Source organism: Anabrus simplex, chromosome 7, assembly GCF_040414725.1.
Source record: "Anabrus simplex isolate iqAnaSimp1 chromosome 7, ASM4041472v1, whole genome shotgun sequence".
Lineage (NCBI taxonomy): Eukaryota > Metazoa > Arthropoda > Insecta > Orthoptera > Tettigoniidae > Anabrus > Anabrus simplex.
This window is the reverse complement of record NC_090271.1, coordinates 207,458,388-207,479,560: the sequence shown is the minus strand read 5'-3', so window position 1 is coordinate 207,479,560 and position 21,173 is coordinate 207,458,388.

Genomic DNA, 21,173 nt, shown 5'->3' with positions numbered 1-21,173 from the left:
CTTCCATTGTGAATAATTTGGAAGCATCGTTTACAATGAGTCGACCGAGCTCGATAGCTGCAGTCGCTTAAGTGCGGCCAGTATCCAGTATTCGGGAGATAGTGGGTTCGAGCCCCACTGTCGTCAGCCCTGAACATGGTTTTCCGTGGTTTTCCATTTTCACACAAGGCAAATGCTGGGGCTGTACCTTAATTAAGGCCACGGCCGCTTCCTTCCGACTCCTAGCCCTTTCCTGTCCCATCGTCGCCGTAAGACCTATCTGTGTCGGTGCGACGTTAAGCAAGTTGTATAAATAAAATAATATAGAATGATTCGTTCGGAAAACTAGTTTTACGTGATGTTGATATCATTATCAAAATCCGAACCACAGGGACGTGACTTTTCGTTTCAGAATCCCATTTGCGTTGGCTGAGAATCGAACTGTGGCCTTGATGATACGAATAATGTTATTGGTACTACGGCCTAGCTTTCTTGTAGTTTTTTTCTAAGTCTTAATTTTTTTTCTTAATAATTCAAATACATTTTTAATATCATACCCCGATAAAATTTGAGGATTTTTGAAATAATTTGCAGGTAGGCCTAATCTGTACTAATAAATGAAAGTTGATGTGCAGCGATCTACCAGGACAGGTATAAGCACTGCAAATGGACTCGAATTAATGAGGGACTTCCAAGCACCGTAGAAACTTATAATCTTTATACCAGAAAACTTGTTATCCCCAATATTCCCAGAAAAGTTGGAAATAAATCCCGAACCTTCACCAGGTGGGCATTCGAAATTTGAGCTCAGAAGCAAAACATCAAAAGTACTCATACCTAAACATGTTCACTCAGTGGGAAACTATTTTTTTAAAGGTTCAGGCATAAGATGCCGGCCACGTGGTCTGTGTCTTACATTCCCGACCATGTTAAGTACCTTTTACTTACATTTGAGAGCTGGTTCGAGGTCCACTAAACCTACATGAGAAAAATTCAGAAGCTACCTGGTGGTGAGGTAGCCACCCCAGTGTAGAAAGCCACGCTGAATCCTTACGCTCATACCTTTAAACCAGGGAAGCATTAGTTATTTTAAATTTTTTAAAGGATATTATTCACTTTTTTAGTGTGATCTAAAGACTACACATATTTCACTCTCCTGTCTGATTCATTTCTACTCTGTTAAATCGTTTGTACTTTAATTCTTAATCTTCTGCCGTATTCTAACAAAATTATGTCTTTGTTTCAGGTAAGTGTGCGGCGTTATTGACCTTGCTGACATCAGCACTACTTCACTTCTTGTTAGCAGGTAATTAAAGCAAGCTTTCTTTATAACCAATCTTATTAAAAGTGAAATTTGAACGAATATATTTTTCTGAAAGCATTTCGAATGTTCATGACTTAATAATCCGACTTGATTAAATTTTATCTGTAATACAACCTTCCGAACTAAAGATGATATCTTATATGGAATCCCACTCAACAGACCTCTATGAACACAGTTAGGTTCGAGTAGTCACATAAAATAAAGCATGTTATCAAACGTGCTTCACAAAATAAACCAACAGGATCAAAATGTCCCTATCCACTGAACTGAATTAATAACATACAGGAACCGTAGTCAGGAAACGTTCGAGTTGTTAACGTCCTTCCAATTTTAACAGACGCCGGGGTGTCAGAATTTCGTTCCGAAGTAGTTCTTTAACGTGCTGGAAGCCAAGACATGGGGTTTGCCACCTATAAACGCTCATAAAATCAAGCGACCTCAGTTGGATATGAACCCGTTAACTTGGGATTAGTAGTCCAACGCCGTATCCACTACACCACTGCGACCGGCAGTCCAAAGTTAAAACAGAAATCGGTCTGATACCTCCGACTCTATTGTACACAACTTGTGCTAAGAATGCAATAGGGAAGATAATCCTGATGAGCAGAAGAGGCTAGGATAACTCAGCGACTCCAATTCAGATGGCGTACTGTGTACTGATGTGATCGGTGTGCGATGTCTGTACTACAGCCTTCAGTCTGTGTTTGGTTCGTTCGTTCGTAATCTGTTTACCCTCCAGGGTCGGTTTTTCCCTTGGACTCAGCGAGGGATCCCACCTCTACCGCCTCAAAAGCAGTGTCCTGGAGAGATTCACACTCTGGGTCGGGGATACAATTGGAGAGAATGACCAGTACCTCGCCCAGGCGACCTCACCTGCTATGCTGAACAGGGGCCTTGTGGAGGGATGGGAAGATTGAATTGGACAGGCAAGGAAGAGGGAAGGAAGTGGCCGTGGCCTTAAGTTAGGTACCATTCCGGCATTTGCCTGGAGGAGAAGTGGGAAACCACGGAAAACCCCTTCCAGGATGGCTGAGAGGGGAATCAAACCCACCTATACTCATTTGACCTCCCGAGGCTGAGTGGACCCCGCTCCAGCCCTCGTACCATTTTTCAAATTTCGTAGCATAGCCGGGAATCGAACTCGGACCTCCAGGGGTGGCAGCTAATCACACTAACCACTACACCACAGAGGCGGACATTATTATAATTATAATAATACGATGCATATTTTTGTAATGTGTTAATGTACGTTGATCAAATATTTCTTACGTTCCGAAACTAGACACCCTGACACAAAAAGAGCTCATCTGAAAATCTCTGCCTCTGAGCGGAAACACGGGCAAATGGAAGGAACACATTTTATGTACAAGGGGGGCGATCAAGAAGTTTCCATCAGCCGGCCGCACCGTCCTAAATCGGGATGCCAATCAGGCAAAATAGCCGTGAGCATTGAGGCGCTCATCCCACCGACGCACCAGGTTGAAAATCCCTGTGTGGTGAAACACCGTGTCCTGCTGTGTGAAGAAGCCCGTAACCGCCTGCACATCCTCGTCCGAGTAAAGGAGTGAAATCGGAGGTAAGGCTTTTCGCGGATGATGTTATTCTCTATAGAGTGATAAATAAGTTACAAGATTGTGAGCAACTGCAACGTGACCTCGAAAATGTTGTGAGATGGACAGTAGGCAAGGGTATGTTGATAAACGGGGTTAAAAGTCAGGTTGTGAGTTTCACAAATAGGAAAAGTCCTCTCAGTTTTAATTACTGCCTTGATGGGGTGAAAGTTCCTTTTGGGGATCATTGTAAGTATCTAGGTGTTAATATAAGGAAAGATCTTCATTGGGGTAATCACATAAATGGGATTGTAAATAAAGGGTACAGATCTCTGCACATGGTTATGAGGATGTTTAGGGGTTGTAGCAAGGATGTAAAGGAGAGGGTTTATAAGTCTCTGGTAAGACCCCAACTAGAGTATGGTTCCAGTGTATGGGACCCTCACCAGCATTACCTGATTCAAGAACTGGAAAAAATCCAAAGAAAAGCAGCTCGATTTGTTCTGGGTGATTTCCGACAAAAGAGTACCGTTACAAAAATGTTGCAAAGTTTGGGCTGGGAAGAATTGAGAAAAAGAAGAAGAGCTGCTCGACTAAGTGGTATGTTCCGAGCTATCAGCGGAGAGATGGCGTGGAATGACATTAGTAGACGAATAAGTTTGAATAGCGTTTATAAAAGTAGGAAAGATCAGAATATGAAGATAAAGTTGGAATTCAAGAGGACAAACTGGGGCAAATATTCATGTATAGGAAGGGGAGTTAGGGATTGGAATAACTTACCAAGGGAAATGTTCAATAAATTTCCAATTTCTTTGAAATCATTTAGGAAAAGCTAGGAAAGCAACAGATAGGGAATCTGCCACCTGGGCGACTGCCCTAAATGCAGATCAGTATTGATTGATTGATTGATTGATTGATTGATTGATTGATTGATTGATTGATTGATTGATTGATTGATTGATTCAAGGCCTTCTTGAGAGGACCGAAGGCGTGATAATTGCATGGGGGAGAGATCAGGACGATAGGGCGTGTGCTCGTGTGTCTCCCACTTGAGTTAGCTTACCTTCTGGAAGAGCCTGGTCTCCCAGATCGACCGGCGTCTTGTGTCGAAACTCGAACCGGACGAAACTTGGTGCACTATTCCATAACGGTGGTTTTCTACAGACATGCTCCCCCATACACAGTCTTTATTCACCGATCGATATCCACCGGTGTTTGTCCTTCGGCAGCCAAGAACAGAAAGACAGCACGCTGGTCCTGTTTGGACTCATTTGGTAATAATGTCGCCATAGTTCACGTGGCCGCATTTAACGCACGCACCTCGCACCTCGGCACGACACGACTGCAACACTAATCCCATTGCTTTTTTTTTTACGGGGGGGGGCCCTTGTAGCCCGCTCCCCCGTCGTGGCAATCGACTCAATCTACATTGCCTCCGACATGCTATTAGTTCTAAGTAGAAAGAAATAGCTTGGAAGATTGGGAAATGATACAAGGAGTATCTGCCTGTTTCTATGTTAGACACGTTACCAGGCGAGGTTTTTTTAATTTTTTTTTTGCTATGGGCTTTACGTCGCACCGACACAGATAGGTCTTATGGCGACGATGGGATAGAAAATTACAAAAATTTACAACAAAAAAGAAGCGCATGTAATTTTTTTTTTGCTAGGGGGTTTACGTCGCACCGACACAGATAGGTCTTATGGCGACGATGGGATAGGAAAGGCCTAGGAGTTGGAAGGAAGCGGCCGTGGCTTTAATTAAGGTACAGCCCCAGCATTTGCCTGGTGTGAAAATGGGAAACCACGGAAAACCATCTTCAGGGCGGCCGATAGTGGGATTCGAACCTACTATCTGCCGGATGCAAGCTCACAGCCGCCTCTACGCGCAATGTCATTGAAGGGTCAGGGTAAAACCACATAGGCAGAAAAGAGAAAGGGCCTACATCTACATGTAAAACCTCACACAATCCCTTTGCGTATGTGTCCGTGCTTATATACCTGCATCGAAGTCGTGCTACTTCAAACGGGAACTTTTTGATCACGCCTTATAGTACTACGAGAGCTCCAGAATTTATCTAGAGAGAATTTAGAATTCGACCTTTTTTAAAAAATTTTTAAATTTTATTTTTTAGTGAATTACTAGACTACGGTGAAAATGAAATGTCGTATGGCTTTTAGTGCCGGGATATCCCAGGACGGGTTCGGCTCGCCAGGTGCAGGTCTTTCTATTTGACTCCCGTAAGCGACCTGCGCGTCATGATGACGATGAAATTATGATGAAGACAACACATACACCCAGGCCCCGTGCCATTGGAATTAACCAATTAAGGTTAAAATCCCCGACCCGGCCGGGAATCGAACCCGGGACCCTCTGAACCGGAGGCCAGTACGCTGACCGTTCAGCCAACGAGTCGGACAATTACTACGGTATTAAGTAAGTAGTGATAGTAAAAAGTTTACAAATATAAAACAAAACGAATACGTGTTCATTCATAACCTATATTTTACTTTTGCAGTCTCCCAGTATGTTGACTGTTGGTTTCATCAGAATAATACATGTAAGTCCTTTTGATAGTGCGCTCTGTGGACGAATGTAGAACTGAAGATTTTTCAGTACGCTATTTTAATGAATTTGTAGAAATAAGTGCACGTAAGTGCGAAGATATGAAAGTGATAACAAGATATAGACAGCTGTTGATTGGTCGGAGTTCCAGATATACTTATACTACATCTGTATTCAGCACTTACAACCATGCAGTTAAGTTGTCAATCTGTTCTTGTCTTTGGCATCCTTACAGATTTCAGCCCATCCTTCAAGCGTCTTGCTTCATCGCTTCAGCTTCTTGCGTAAGCAGTTGTTATCTAGAGATAAGTATCGTGTTTTAAATAACGTTGCCAGACAAAAACCTAATTGGAGAACGCCATTCTTCTGGTAAACATTTCTTTCCGTACCGGCTTGTTTCAACACGGTTTTCACACGAATTTGTTTTACTACCATGCACCTAATATGAACCTATGTAGAGGTCAACGCTTTGAACCAAAAATTGGTACAATAATGGTGTAAAGTTGAAGCAACATTTTTCTTCTTCTTCTTAATCTGTTTACCCTCCAGGGTTGGGTTTTTTCCTCAGACTCAGCGAGGGATCCCACCTCTCCCCCTCAAGGGCAGTGTCCTCGCGCCTCAGACTCTGGATCGGGGAATACAACTAGGGAGGATGACCAATACCTCGGCCAGGCGGCCTCACCTGCTATGCTGAACAGGGGCCTTGCGGGGGATGGGAAGTTTGGAAAGGTAGACAAGGAAGAGGGAAGGAAGCGGCCGTGGCCTTAAGTTAGGTACCATCCCGGCATTTGCCTGGAGGAGAAGTGGGAAACCACGGAAAACCACTTCCAGGATGGCTGAGGTGGGAATCGAACCCACCTCTACTCAGTTGACCTCCCGAGACTGAGTGGACCCGGTTCCAGCTCTCGTACCGCTTTTCAAATTTCGTGGCAGAGCCGGGAATTGAACCCGGGCCTTCGGGGGTGGCAGCTAATCACACTAACTACTACACCACAGAGGCGCACAGCAACATTTTTATCGGTGCAAATGTGGTGTATTTGCGGTGTTAATTTGGTGTAAAATTGACAATCGATGGACTGATTTAACACCAAAACTGCACTATAATTACACCACACATTTTTTCACATTTATTTACACCATTTTACACCAACAAAGTCGGTGCAAGAGAAGTGATATTTTACACCGTAGTTACACCACAAATAATGTACGTTAATCAGACAATTTCTGTACCAAGTTCGCGCCAAAAATACACCAGTTTCTTCAACTTTCTTTGTCAAAACCACTGTTGAACCAAATTTGCTTCAAAAAAGCTCCGAAGTTACATCAAGGCGTTTGGTGCATTTATGGAATCAGCTTGGTGTCATTTTACAGCAAAATGTGTGCAATTTTCTGTGTATTTACTCCACAAATATAATGGTTCAAAATATGTGTATTCTTGATGTAAAGTTGGTGTATTTTTTTGTGTATCTTTCGAAGCAAGCATTTTAGTACATTTGTGGTTTAAGCATTGTGCCAGTTTGCTGCAAAATTATTGCATATTATTTCGCATTTACCCATAAATTATAGTACAAAATTGGTAATAACAACAACGCGAACGTCATATTTCCCTGCTACCCACTGACACACGCTCTACCTTCATTTTTTCACTTTTTAAATAACTAAAATGTGTATTCTTATTGGTATTTAAATTTATTTAAAAATTACCGCGGGCTCGGGCTCGGGCTCCTGGGCATTTGCCCCTCTGCCATCCCCTTGTCGCCGGCCCTGATTTGAAGGCTTCCCTATTTCCAACATCTGCCGAGAGATTTGAAGCTGGCTCTCTTTATTAGAAACCAGTGGTCTGCCACCCGTTGATCCAGGACTTACTGACGTCTTGATATTTTAATAACGATTTCCATGTATATTGTTATCGATCGCGAGTGCAGTGTGCCAAGTCTTCTCGTGTCGCTGCGCCCTACTTCTCATCTGTTCTGGGATTACACTCCAATGAAATACTGTACGCCCGACCTCTAAGAGATAGTAGCTGTGGAGTTGAACTTCACTTAACAGTAATATCACGTCCAGCCCTGGAGTAAAATAAGATATTCTTGTACATAGAAACGATCTGAGAGCAAACGGCAGGAAATTCAATACTGGAAAGTGTTCTCGAGGTCTTTCAGTGCCTTGTTCCCTAAAGCTGGACAGAGCAAGCTGACTCAATTCTCACTTTGAAAATCAATCGCTTCCTTTTCTTATTTCTTTCAAGAGATTTATAAAACTTGATTTATGGTAGCTGATTTCTTCTTCTAGTTCAGGTTATCGGAACAGTAAACTTGTGTAGCTTCCAATACACAATGTCCTTTCATTTCTGATCATGCAAAGCGTCCTGTTGTCAAGAATAAGTGCACAGTGTGGATGATGAGCTTTATAATTACTGCGAACTGTGAGTCTTTTCCGGGCCAAAGTTACAACTTTTTCACTAACTACCTCGCAACATCAGTTAAGTCTTGGTGTTTATAAAATGAACAATACACCCAAAATCAGCAACCCATCAGCTAAAATTGAACACTGCGCAGACGAAAAGGGGACAAAAGAAGCGGCAATGAATGGAGCGGACTCCCATTTCAGAGTTTGCAGTCATTTTCAGGAATTTCTAGAGTTCTCCCCGCTTTCCCGCGAGACGGAACAATAAACAGCAGTTTTTGACTTCTAGGAAATGTACTTCATTTCTAATATCTCGTCATATATTAAGGAATAAATTATAAAAACTCGTTTTAAACTTACTTTCCGGAATATTTCACCTCCAAATTAGAATCTCGACTCAAATCTAGATCAGGAATATGAAATGCGTATACGATCTACAATAGATGACAACTCATATGACGAGAGCTATGTTGTTTACTTTAGTGCTTGGGACACTTTAATCATCAACCTCGAGTACTTAGTGTGATTGAAACTTGGAACTCTTAACATGCACTACTTTGTAGCTGCGTGTAATTACGACTAGGACTAGAACATTGTGTTCAGAGGCCGTAATGATTTGAATATTGTCTTTAAACGGACCGTGGCAAAGTCGGTAATTCCACACGCATACTATTCACATGCCGGTCAGGAAACCGTACCACATATCTCCAAAAATTATGTTTCTGTTCTTATTCCTTCCAATAGGTAACAAAATACTGAACTTCCTTTTGTTCACCTCTCTAGTTGTCAAACTGGGTGTTTTATAGTGTATCAAACTACAGTGGCAATCCACGTTAAAGAGAGGAATCGTATTTTGACCCGACTTTCGTTTTCCACTGTAATGATATATGTTTTTCCCAAGCGACATGTGTCATGGTGGTTTCCTGCGTTCCAATGGATTGTTTCCAAACTCCTCCCGAAATTTCTTTTCACTACACTTCCCGAAATTTTTTAGTCCTATCTTTTTAAAGCTCCTTTTGTATCTGGTAATACCGGTTGTAGTCGCTATGAAACAATTTTTCATTCTTCGAGGAGTGAAAATCTCGCTGCCTTATTGTGCGCAAGTACAGAGGACCACGAATTTAGGATACTACCAGTTCATGATTTACTTGCAAGATAAAATCAAAATAAAACAATGGCTAACCGGTCACCAGTCGGATCGTAACCCACAAACAGCCGATTTCGCGTTCGGTTTTGGGTTCGGATCCTACTGGTGACCGGTTGACAATTTTTGCCCTGTAGTTATCTCCTCGATGTGTGACATATGTACCGAACACGCCGCTGGAAGTTTATTTCGAGTACAAATATTCATGGAATTGGCCCACGACAGACGACTTAACGTGCACTATACAGTTGTGATGCAGTAGTGCCAGACCTGTGGCTTAGATCCTTCCCAACGGAACAAATATAACTTAGGCCACCATAGCACTATTGGAAAGAGCAACCGACGCGAAATCGGCGGGTTGTGTGTTCGTATCCCACTGGTGACCGTTTAGCCAAGTTTTGTTCTGTAATTAACATCCCTTCGATATTTACTATATGCATTGAACACGACCTAATACTCTGAGAGTTTAAACACAGTTCTTTAACAGAAATGTTTGTGTATTATGTGTCATAGCCGTAATTTTGCTCAGTTTCTTTGTCTTTATAATAGCTTAATTTTAACTCTAATTACACTACATAACAGAGTGGCGTAGCCGCGCATGTCAACACGCTACGGTTTTGGAGCCAAGCTCTGCATTCGCGAGACGCGTGGGTTCGAGCTCCACCGTCGGCTGTCCCGAGAATGTTTTCTGTGGTTTCCCATTCTCACTTCCAGGCAAATGTTGGGACAGTTTTTATTCATATGCCAAGCCGAATCCTTCCACCTCCTTGTCCAGTTTCATGAATCATAATTCATCTTCATTAGACCGTCTCCATGGCTAAATGGTTAGCGTGCTGGCCTTTGATCACAGGGGTCCCACGTTCAATTCAAGACAGGGTCGGGAATTTTAACCGTCATTAGTTAATTTCTCTGGCACGGGGGCTGGGTGTATGTGTCGTATTCATCATCATTTCATCCTCATCACGACGCGCAGGTTGCCTACGGGAGTCAAATCAAGACCTGTACCTGGCGAGCCGAACATGTCCTCGAACACTCCTGGCATTAAAAACCATACGCCATTTCATTTCATATACATTAAATCCTCAATTGAATTAGTGTCAGGAAGGACATCCGGCCATTAAACATGGCATATAACTTCATCTCATCTCATCCCCGACTCCGTATCAAGAAACGAACATACACACAACGCATATTGTTTCAGTCCTTCAGTTTTTAATCAGATTGCGCTCTTTTAAAGTCTCAAGTACACTCATTACGTATTAAACAGTATTTTAATAATTAAATGGCATAAATTGCATATTCTACTTTTCTTCATGAGGATTTCTGGAACCTTTTCATCCCTTGATACGGACAGATACACGTCAGCTTCTTAGCGAATATTGGAACATTAACAAGTTATAATAAAGAGTGCAAAACATACACAAACATATAGTATAGTTTTGAACAATCTGGTGAGAATATGAAGCCAGAAAGAATTGCTGTATGTTTCTGACCTACACACATGCTAAGACAGGGTCTGAAAAGGCAGCGGAGATAACCCATACAGTATTATTTTACAAATAATCTAATGAAATATTAGAACTAGATGGTATAGGCCTTTATGAACCAGTGGATGATCTAGCGCTAAGATATGGTGGAATATGTCCAGTTAAACTCGCCTCGTCGTCATTAAAAGAATTAGCAATCCGTTTAAATCAACTTGGAAATGGAAAAATAGAGTAAGATGAAAGTTGAAGACGTGTTATAAAAACTAAATATGTATTTGGCTTCTACAATAGTGATAATGTTATTGGCTATTACGTCCCACTAACTACTTTGGCGGTTAACGGAGATGCTGTAATTTTGTCCCGCAGGAATTCTTTTGTGTGCCAGTAAATCCACCGACACGAGGCTGGCGTATTTGAGCACCTTCAAATACCACTGGACTGAGCCAGGGTTGAAGCTACCAATTTGGGGTTCAAAAGGCCAGCGCCTCAATCGTCTGAGCCACTCAGCCCGGCTCTAAAATAATAATTAAAAATGAGTTGTTAAATCAAATGTTAAAATTAAGCCTGCAACATTCGCATATTCTCTCGTACATCCCAAGTCGTAAAGTTCGTCATACGCTTGCTAGTTTGAAACAAGCGACCTCGTTCAGTTCGAAGGAGTGCTTCACCTCTGACATCAGATTACGTACTCTTGATTAGAACTTCTCCCATTGTTTGATTACTTGTAATAGGCCTATAGTACGGCTTAGCAGAGACGCTGCTTGATGTACACGCCGGAAGATAGCGTGCTTGGAGTGTAAATTCAGCGGCACAGCTCAGACGTTGTGAATTCATTTTACGCGTCGTTGCCTGAGAAAATAGTTAAAATATTCATGATTTCTTCAGACGTTGTTTCTACTGCGATTTATTTGATTGGTAGCTCGGCTCTAAAGCATGCAATTGGAGACAGAGCTCCTTTCCGTCGAGAGCAAAGTGAATTCGCATACGTAGTTATGATATTAATAAGTGTTCATTAATTTGTTTCCATTTCAATTGATGTGATGGGGAACAGACAACGTTTTTCATTCCATATATTACCTGGAGAGCAAAAGACAGCAATTTTAATTTTATATATTAAAGACCCCGGTCTACACGTGCAGGGGTATCCAAATGAGCTTTTTATTTATTATCGACGAGAGACTAATATAGAAATACAGTGATGCTGCTGTATAACAGACATCAAAAGTAATTTACAAAATGTCCATTATTTAGAAATGTTCGCTATTCCTAAAAAAATAAAACGCATTTATGGACACTCTTTTCCATACGAACAGTCGCAGCTGTAGTTCAAGAATAAACAATGTTACATCGATAAAATTAAATGTAATGGTAGGCCTATGGGCCTTTAAAATAGTTCCTTCATTATTCACTATTGCACTCATTTGCATTTTCCTTATATCAAACCGAGTGGTAACTCATATGGACTTAAATTTTCTTTCTTAATCTCTTTTATCACTTCAGTTTTGTATTTTAGCGCTAATCTATATCGTTTTTGTGATATTTTAGAAAGGAATTTAATTTAAGAATTTTAATACAGTGACTGATATGTAATAGCAACTTCTGACTCGGTGAGGAAAGCAACGGGAAACTACATCACTCCTCATTTCCCTAGTACGCCTCTTCACCGATGCCTTGGCCATCTATGACAGCTGATGGCAGAGCTGTTGAGGATCCAACCAGCCTTAGGGCTGAAGACTGAACATACAGTCACGTACAGAAGACTGATATCACTTGTAAGAAACCGTAACGAACACGTGAAAAACTTGCACTCAACTGAGGAGTTGAAATATGGCAACTGGCAGTAAAGAAATTCCACTAACTTACACAAAGTAATTCGAGAGGGTGGGGTAGAGTTCCGTCCTTGCAGCTGGCAATAAACGAACTACTGCACCTAATACATTCACACCCTTCAATTGAACGGCCTGTCGAAAACTTTCACAGAGCATATTAGTGACTTCAGTTACATGAGGGTGTATAATCTCAAATCAATTCAGTTCGGTTTCGAGTTCTCAAAATTACTCTAATTCATGTCCATTATACAAAAAATATTATCCAATGATAGTTTGTTGTGCCCACATCCGTTGTTGAGAAAGCCTGCTATTGGGAAGAAATTCTTCCATAAGTATATCCCCATGTACTCCTGTCGGAGAATTAAAAAATGTCCGTTATCTAAAATCTTTATCATATTGTGAGGGACAATAAGCTCGTATGGCCAATGGTTTTCTTACGTGAGAATGAAGTGTGCTGTTGCTAAATAAGCCTATTTTCAAATTTAACTAAACAAAAGTAGACTATGTAGTTTTGTAGGAAATGTGTATGGAGAACACGATGGTTAGCACGAAAAAACATGAACAGTAAATTTATTATACATTTATAAAACAACCGTAAATGCCTTTTCTGGCGTGACGTAGTATTTACAGTGCACTATGTCTTCTGGTAAGGCTAGATAAAATTTGTTTCTGTATCAGTCTCATCCTTGGTTTAGACGATTTGAAAGTGACTGAGGTATGAGCGATGCTAGTAATGCCACTACTTCTTCAGCCAGTCCCTGTTAAGAACTGTGTGAAAATTTCGATCATAGTGTCTGTTAGTGCGTGCATTTCAGTGAGCTTGGAAGACTGATATGTAATAGCAACTTATGGCACAGTGAAAAAACCTACAGGAAACTACTTCGTTTCTAATTCCCCTTGTGTGCCTCTTTAGTAACGCCTAGACCATCTACGGCAGCTGGTGGTGGAGCTGTTAATGATCAAACCACTCTTCGGTCTGAATACTCAACATACAAAACAATAAAATTATTTCCCCTTGAAATTGAATTTTTAACACCTTTTCCATTCCGATCGTCAAATTATAACGGAATATCGGAAGGAATTGCCCTCAGAAAATAACATTATTCATTGTCAGAGTTAATGGTGATGCTTAGAATTGATCGATATGTTTAAGCATATTCATTTTTAAAATATACCCAAGCAAGTGTGAGGAATTTGTTTTTATTTGTTCAACAGGGGAGGTCTTCGCTAGCCAATTTTTGCTCTATAAGCCAAAATAAAACTTCCAATGACAAAGTTCTGAAGAAAATTACAGAAGTATTTTTTTACCTTCAGGGGGAAGGCTCCCAGCAATATTAAACACATTTTTAGTTTCTTTTCGGACAACGCGTGTGAGATATCTGTCTGCTGTAGACTGGAGGGATGCAACGTTCTAGACACCCAGAACTTTCCAGAGAACCGAAGAGAAGGGAACGGCCTCCCGCTCCTCGGTTCGTCCTTCGTGAGTGGTGGGTCGCGCGTCAGGAGAGGCGGGGCCAATAATCCAGCGGTGACGTCGCTCGCCGGCGGGAACAGACTAACATGCTTCTCTCGCTTCGATACAGCATGGTGGCTATCCCATGATATTATTAATAGCGTGCCCTGTTTCTTGGCTGAATTGTGAGTGTAATGGCCCACGATGCAGAGGAGCCCGGTTCTGTCCGGGCCGGATAATTTAACAGCGTCTGGTTATTCTGGCTCGGGGACTGGGTATTTGTGCTCGCCTTAATACGAGTATACATCCTCTTTAACATAAAACACATAACTCTACCAACCATCACTGAAACACGCAATAGTGAATACTTCTCTCTACTTAGGGTTAGCGTCAGGAAAGACACCCGACCATTAAAAATGGGCTTAATCCACGCCTGTTGGTGATCCCTAGTAATTGAAAAAATGCCAGGAAAAAGAATAGAAGACTATTGCGCATTTATCATTATGTAGGCCTATGTTGAGTCCTCAGCCCAAAGGTTAGTTGGATTCACACCAGCCACCTGTACAAACCTTTCATATGATTTATAATAAGAATTGGCTGCATAAAGAATGTATTTCTAGCATCGCTTGTACCTCTGTCGCTTTCACATTGTCAGCCAAGAATGAGACTCAGACAGGTCAGTGAAAGAAACAAATTTTGTTGTAGTCCATATCGGAAGACAGCGAGTTCACTGCAAGCACTCTGTCTCCAGAGAAATGGATCAGGACACTTCATCATTCATTTACAGTCATTGTTCTTGAATGGTTAGACATTTATACTGTCTTGTTGAACATTGAAATAGAGAATAGTAGGAAAAGCTGATAAAATATGTTTTAACACCTCTTATGCCCTAGAAAGACTTCTACTATGCCTTTAGCCCTAACAATAATAATTGAATATTTCATGATTATTTTAATAGACATGATTCATTTTGCGTTCCTGTGAAAGGAAAACTGTAGGGAATATTAAGACTCTACTCCGTGTCATCAGAATAGAGACTGCGACTGTTCTAAGAATTCCGAAAGTTTTCAGTTCAATTTACTGTTTATCTATTGATATACTGTTACTCTCGTTCGTCGCCAGATAGCTCACTAAGCACCGTTGTATTCTGGGAAGGAATTCATGTCGCCACATTGCTTTACTTCCGTTTTTAATAAAATAATAATAATAATAATAATAATAATAATAATAATAATAATAATAAATAGAGTCAAATGCAATGGAAAGAAGATAAATACACAATGAATAGAATAGAGATGGAGTGAAAAGAGAACTAAGTCGACTAAATCCTGCCTCATACGTTCTCCTTTAGATGGCCCGCCCATGGGGAATGAAAACTTTCAATAGAATAGGATACTTAAAACTGTCGAGACGCCGGGATGGAGAAGACAAGGTGGAAAAAATGACGAAGAATGTTAAAAGTGGTGAAAGTAAGAAAAAAATTAGTAACTGGTGCACATGGATACCGAATATTCCTTCATATTGGGTGAACCATCTTAATAATAATAATAATATTAATAATAATAATAATTTGTGTTGCGTACTTTACTACGACAACATCATATTGTTCTTTACCATAACTACAGTATTTCAAGTGTACACGAAGCTCCTGTACGAAGGTTGAATACTCTTGTATTGTTTTACTTCATTAACTTGCGCCGTTTTTGTTTTAATCGAATAGCATAAACATTAATTATTTAAATAAACAGAATATAGACACTAGGTGACTCTATTATGACATACGTTCACACCTTAATAGAGGGCTCTCTAATTGAAACTATCTGATGATCCATCGTGTTTATCTAGTACTAAACATGGTCAGCATTTTACTATCAGCTCAATAGCTTTCGATGTGTATTAGTTACACTAATTAGATCCGTATGTCTCCCAGTAATAAGAGTTTTCAATTTGGATCTGCTAATTAGATTTGGAGCACACATTCGTTACGAGATAAATGTGCATTTTACATGGCATGCAATCGAATCCTTTCACCGTAGTGGCACAATCAAGTTAGCCATTAACCATCTGTTCCCAGGTTAGTGGGTTCGATCCTCTCTGAGATTGTTTGAATTTATGGGTGTTTAAATGCGACATGTGTATGCTGTTGGCGCATAGTACGTTAATGTACTCCTGCAGGACAACATACGAGACAACTTGAAAACTTTCAACAATTATATAGGGCGATAAACAGAGATTATTATTATGAACTAATATTTTAAGGTTTACGAAAACGATGAGGTGCCAGAATTTTATCCTGCTGGAGTTCTATCTTTCTCTCTCTCTCTCTCTCTCCATGTACCCTTCACAGGGTGTGTTGGCAGCCTTTTATTAATATTGTTACTGAAGCCACATTACTACATTCTTCTCTTCTCTCTTCTTCTTTGAGGAACTCGGAGATCACTCTTGCCCATTTCATTCTCTCAGTTCTGCTCTGAATAGATTCAAACATGACAAGCAAGTCCGTTGTTCAATATTCCTCAGCCGTGAAGTCTCTCTATTCCCCGGCCCTCTCTTTCCTTGTATGATAAGTTGACACAATCTGCTATGTGTCGAGACAAGGGTGTATAAGAAACTTGTATGTAGCAGACACTGGTCTTCACAAATGTGAAGGCACATATTTTGATATTAATGTCAGTAAAAACTTGCTAGTTTTCATTGTCTTCTTAGTGATCGTGTTATTACAGTAATATTCTAAAAATATACTTCCCATGTTTTCAAAGCCGATGAACTTGCTTCGTAATAAAACATCTATTTCTCCTCTGTTGATGGCCATTACCTCCTAAGAGCGCAAACAAACAAATTTATTTATGTGGGAAATCAACTAGCATCACAATAGCGGTTGGTCTGGGATTTGAATGTGTATACTTTGCTTTAAATTCAAGAATACAGAACTAAATATGTCAATTTATGTGCCTGGCCAGGGATAATCAAAAGCTACTTTGTCCCTTAGGAACAAAATAATAAATGAATGTGTCCCGCTAACTACTACATATTTACGGTTTTCGGAGACGCCGAGGTGCCGGAATTTAGTCCCGCAGAAGTTATTTTACGTGCCAGTTAATCTACCGATACGAGGCTGACGTATTTAAGCACGTTCAAATACCACCGGACTGAGCCAGGATCGAATCTGCCAAGTTGGGTTCAGAAGGCCAGCGCCTCAACCGTGAGAGCCACTCAGCCCGGTGATATAAGTTTTAGAATCCATCTTGTCTGGTAGGTCTCTCAACAGAATTATATTTCTATCGTATTATAAAAATTTTGAATTTTCTGTAGGACAGCGAACACTCCATTTTCAGTTAGATATCCATTTGACCAGTAACTTTTTTTTTGATGGTGTACGTTACTAGAATATTTCCCTTTGAGATACAGTTATAAAACAATGCAGAAACTATTTCCTCCGACAGTGCGGAAACAATGCAGAAACTGTTTCCTCCGACAGTGCGGAAAACAATGCAGAAAATATTTCCTCCGACAGTGCGGAAAACAATGCAGAAACTATTTCCTCCGACAGTGCGGAAAACAATGCAGAAACTATTTCCTCCGACAGTGCGGAAAACAATGCAGAAACTATTTCCTCCGACGGTGCGGAAAACAATGCAGAAACTATTTCCTCCGACAGTGCGGAAAACAATGCAGAAACTATTTCCTCCGACAGTGCGGATAAATAAATGGAAGATCAGGGCTGCTATTATTTTGTGTAAGAACAAGTGGTACTATTGAAGACAGAAAAGATAAAACTTGTCGGATGATGCTGTCTGGTGGTCACATGAAGCGATGGAGGGAAAACACTTGCACAAGGTTTTGATTAACTCGGCAGTAGGGAGTAAGAGAGGCAGAAAGAGATTGAAGTGACAACGGTTAGGTTGTTAGATGAAGTTAGGATCGGCGTTAGGTCTTGAAATAAGTACCGCACTGTACTGCTGTTGTGTGCCTGAATCATTTATACCTCCATATGGGAGATTAGCCCAGTGTGGACGGTATGTTGGGTTACCTTCCCAGCCTCCATATTTACATCCCTTGAAGATAGGGTGAGCTGGCCCAGATATATCCCCTGGCAATGGGTGTCCATTTAAATTGTCTTTTACGACGCGCATGGACTACGTTGGGATTATCCTTTAACCGCGGTCACAACAAGGGAACCAGGCATTTCTCAGAAATTAAATTATAGGAAAACGTGGAAAGCAATTTCGAGTACAGCCAATGGTCTTGTATGTCTAGCCTTCCGCATTAAGCATTGTAGTGGTGCTGCTTGTCTAGTATGCTATGTCTGACGCGAATTCAAGTGGAGGTAGCTGATGGAGCTACAGCACTATCATGAAATACCCCTATCTCGGTAACAAAAAATATATTTTAAAACAACAATTTTTATCCTTTATAGTTACTGCACGTGGGGAGACTTAGTGCTGTGTCGAATACTTGAGCGAGTTAGCATGATGTTCTATATGACTTGTAATAGTCATACAGTACACACAAGGTGTTCTCCCGTTTGGGGTGTGACGAAGCAGTTGGGATCTTTCATATCAGTGACGTCATTCTTCCTTGTCACATTGATTCTATACTCGCATCCTTGTGGCTGCTTTCCGTCCAGTATGAGGACAATGTCTTGGAAGAATAAATCACAGCCGCGATGGAAGTTGTGATCTCTGCGGAATAGACGTCGTACTCCTTAATGAGGCATACTTGAACCATCTGTTTACACGATCTGGGAGCAGAGATACTTCTATAACTTGACAACAGCTCCTTGTCATCTACTTTCGTACTTCTTTCCTAGATCGCAGATGTGATACACCGCTAATCATGTAATTGTCCTCTCATGATCTACATATTCTGCGCATGTCGGGCTAATTGGATGTAGGACCTCCGGCATTACAATTTTAATAGCCAGAACTGAATATATCTCTCGCAGAAGGAGATGTCTGTATAGCTGAAGCAGAGGCACCTTCTTCCCTATGTACGTATGAACAAATGCGGTTGCTTGACTTAGTACTGTATAGCAGTCCGAGAATTCGATATGTCTGTTTGACAGGTCTTCAAAATTTTTGGAACATTGTGAAAATGGAGTGTACGTACATAAATGAAAACCACCCATGTGTTTAGATCCCTTTTTCACCATTCTATTTGTGCGTAACAGGATTCCCTGCTGCCGCTAGGACTGAAGGTACTACTGACAAATGTAAACACAAGGAAAGAGATGCGAGAGGCTCTTTTTGGTTTTGTTTTTCAAAATAGCACCACGTTTCCAGCATTTGTCTCACTCTCTCGGTATGTTCACCAGCTGATATTCTAATTATTATATACTGTGCCATTTGTAAATTACGCTTATGCTCTGTCAGTTGTTGCACTAGTAAATACTGTATATGTTACCTGGTCGGCGGAACTCTTCCTCAATAATATTTGGCACTCGATTTTCCGTAACATTCCGAGGCATGAGCGCTATCGCGACACCTCTGATGTTTCAGCCGACTATCCTTTACTCCACTCCCACATTGAACCCAAGACAATTAACAAAAAAAAAAGAATCCTTGACAAAATTGCAATTCTCTTCTTTTCTAGATTTTTCTTCCGAATAATGTAAAAACATATTTGCTACCAACCATTTACAATATTTAGCGTGATTGCATTACTTATTCCAAAGATGGTAGCCGCACTTGCTGGGGAAACTTCTGCATACATTAAAAGTTGGAAATGGCTTAACAACCGAAAGTTGACTCAGGTGATTATCGAAATTAGGCCGTGATTGCCTTTATCATTACATGTTTTTTACTTCTTTCCCACTTCATATCCAGGTAAATACTTTATCATTACATTTTTTGTAGTTCTTTCCCACTTCATATCCAGGTAAATACGGGAATAATAACTCTGAACAACTCTATCCAAAACCCAACCTTTGTTTACAAATACACATCAATACAGACGACAGTCACACAAATTGTCAGAATTAACACAACGCTGCCGGTCACGAAGTATTCCACGCTCTTGGTGTAGGAATATCAGCTGCCATTGTCATAACGAGAGGATTCCGAGCCATAAGCATTACGCTCTGTGCTTTAACTTCAGGACATCTGGAGCAGTTTACTCTCAAAATTCGCCATCATTTGACCGTGCAGATGTCTTCATGCTCCGCTTGGTACAATTGCCTTTAAATCTCGAGCACCAGTGCACACACAGCCAGTTGTCTCCCATCAGTAAACACGCCGTACGGTATTCGGACAAGGTATTCGCAAACCATGCTCGTCCATCCTATGATGAGGAACGAATGTACATGTATACCCTCTATTTACATGCTGATCAAATACTATGTAGTATTAGTCTGTGTTTCACTAGCTCGGTCTTTCTCTATATATCCTTTATTTTGCTTTTTATCGTTTGCTTCGCCTTCTCATCTGGTGTGTTTGTTTACATTGGAATGCATTGCATTTAATCCAAAAAATCTCTCCACGTTCATTGTACAGACTGCGTGGTACTAGAACGAAAATTGTCCTTTCATTGTAGTAGCTGTGTAAATAAATCTGCCATTCTCCAGCTAAATGTAATTTCTCGCTGTCTCTTTTTCAGGTCTTAATTCATTTTCGTATCAAATGGAGGATGTGTTTAAAATCGTTTCACGGTATTTTCCGACTGTTATGCAGCTACTTAAAATACATAATATTTGAATCATCTAGCATGTTTCATACATGATGTTACCAACGCGTTGTACGAGGGCAAATCGAAAAGTCTTTGCCACTATATTACTTTTAACCAAAATAGTGTGATTGAGTAACCGATGAGTTACCAAGCCTTTTGTATCTCATTTAGTAGATGCCAGAGCAAAATGTAGCTTCCACGGATGTCCCATTGTCATGCATGTAGCTGCTGAGGTATGGATAGCGCTGAGTATTAGCATTCGGAGCATGTCAAGTGCATCTAATAGTGAGTGTAATGAAAGCTGTTACCCATAGAGTCAGTCGCGATGCAATAACATTTTCTAGCTCAGTGAGAAAAGCAACGGCAAACTATTTCAGTCCTTATCTCGCCTAGTAAGCCTCATTTTGGTGTTGCCAATGGTTTTGTGGTTTTTCTATAACCACTAGACTTCAGGTGCTGCTATTTGAGGATCCAGCCAACCTCCGGACTGATGACCGAACAGACAGACAAGAATTAAAATATCGCGTTAGTACCAAAGATTTTTTTAAAATATTTTGGCCGTTAGTCGCATTAACACATTTTCGGTGACGTAAAACATATACTTGGAGTGAAAATGGAGAAACGGAAGAACATATTCAGGAATATAGACCGTGGGGTTCGAACCCACTATCTCCAGAATGTCAGCTTACAGATACTGTGTAGTATCAAAAGTACATCAGTTTTATCTAAATGTGACATTACCAGAAATTCAAAACCTAAAAAAATATCTTATACTT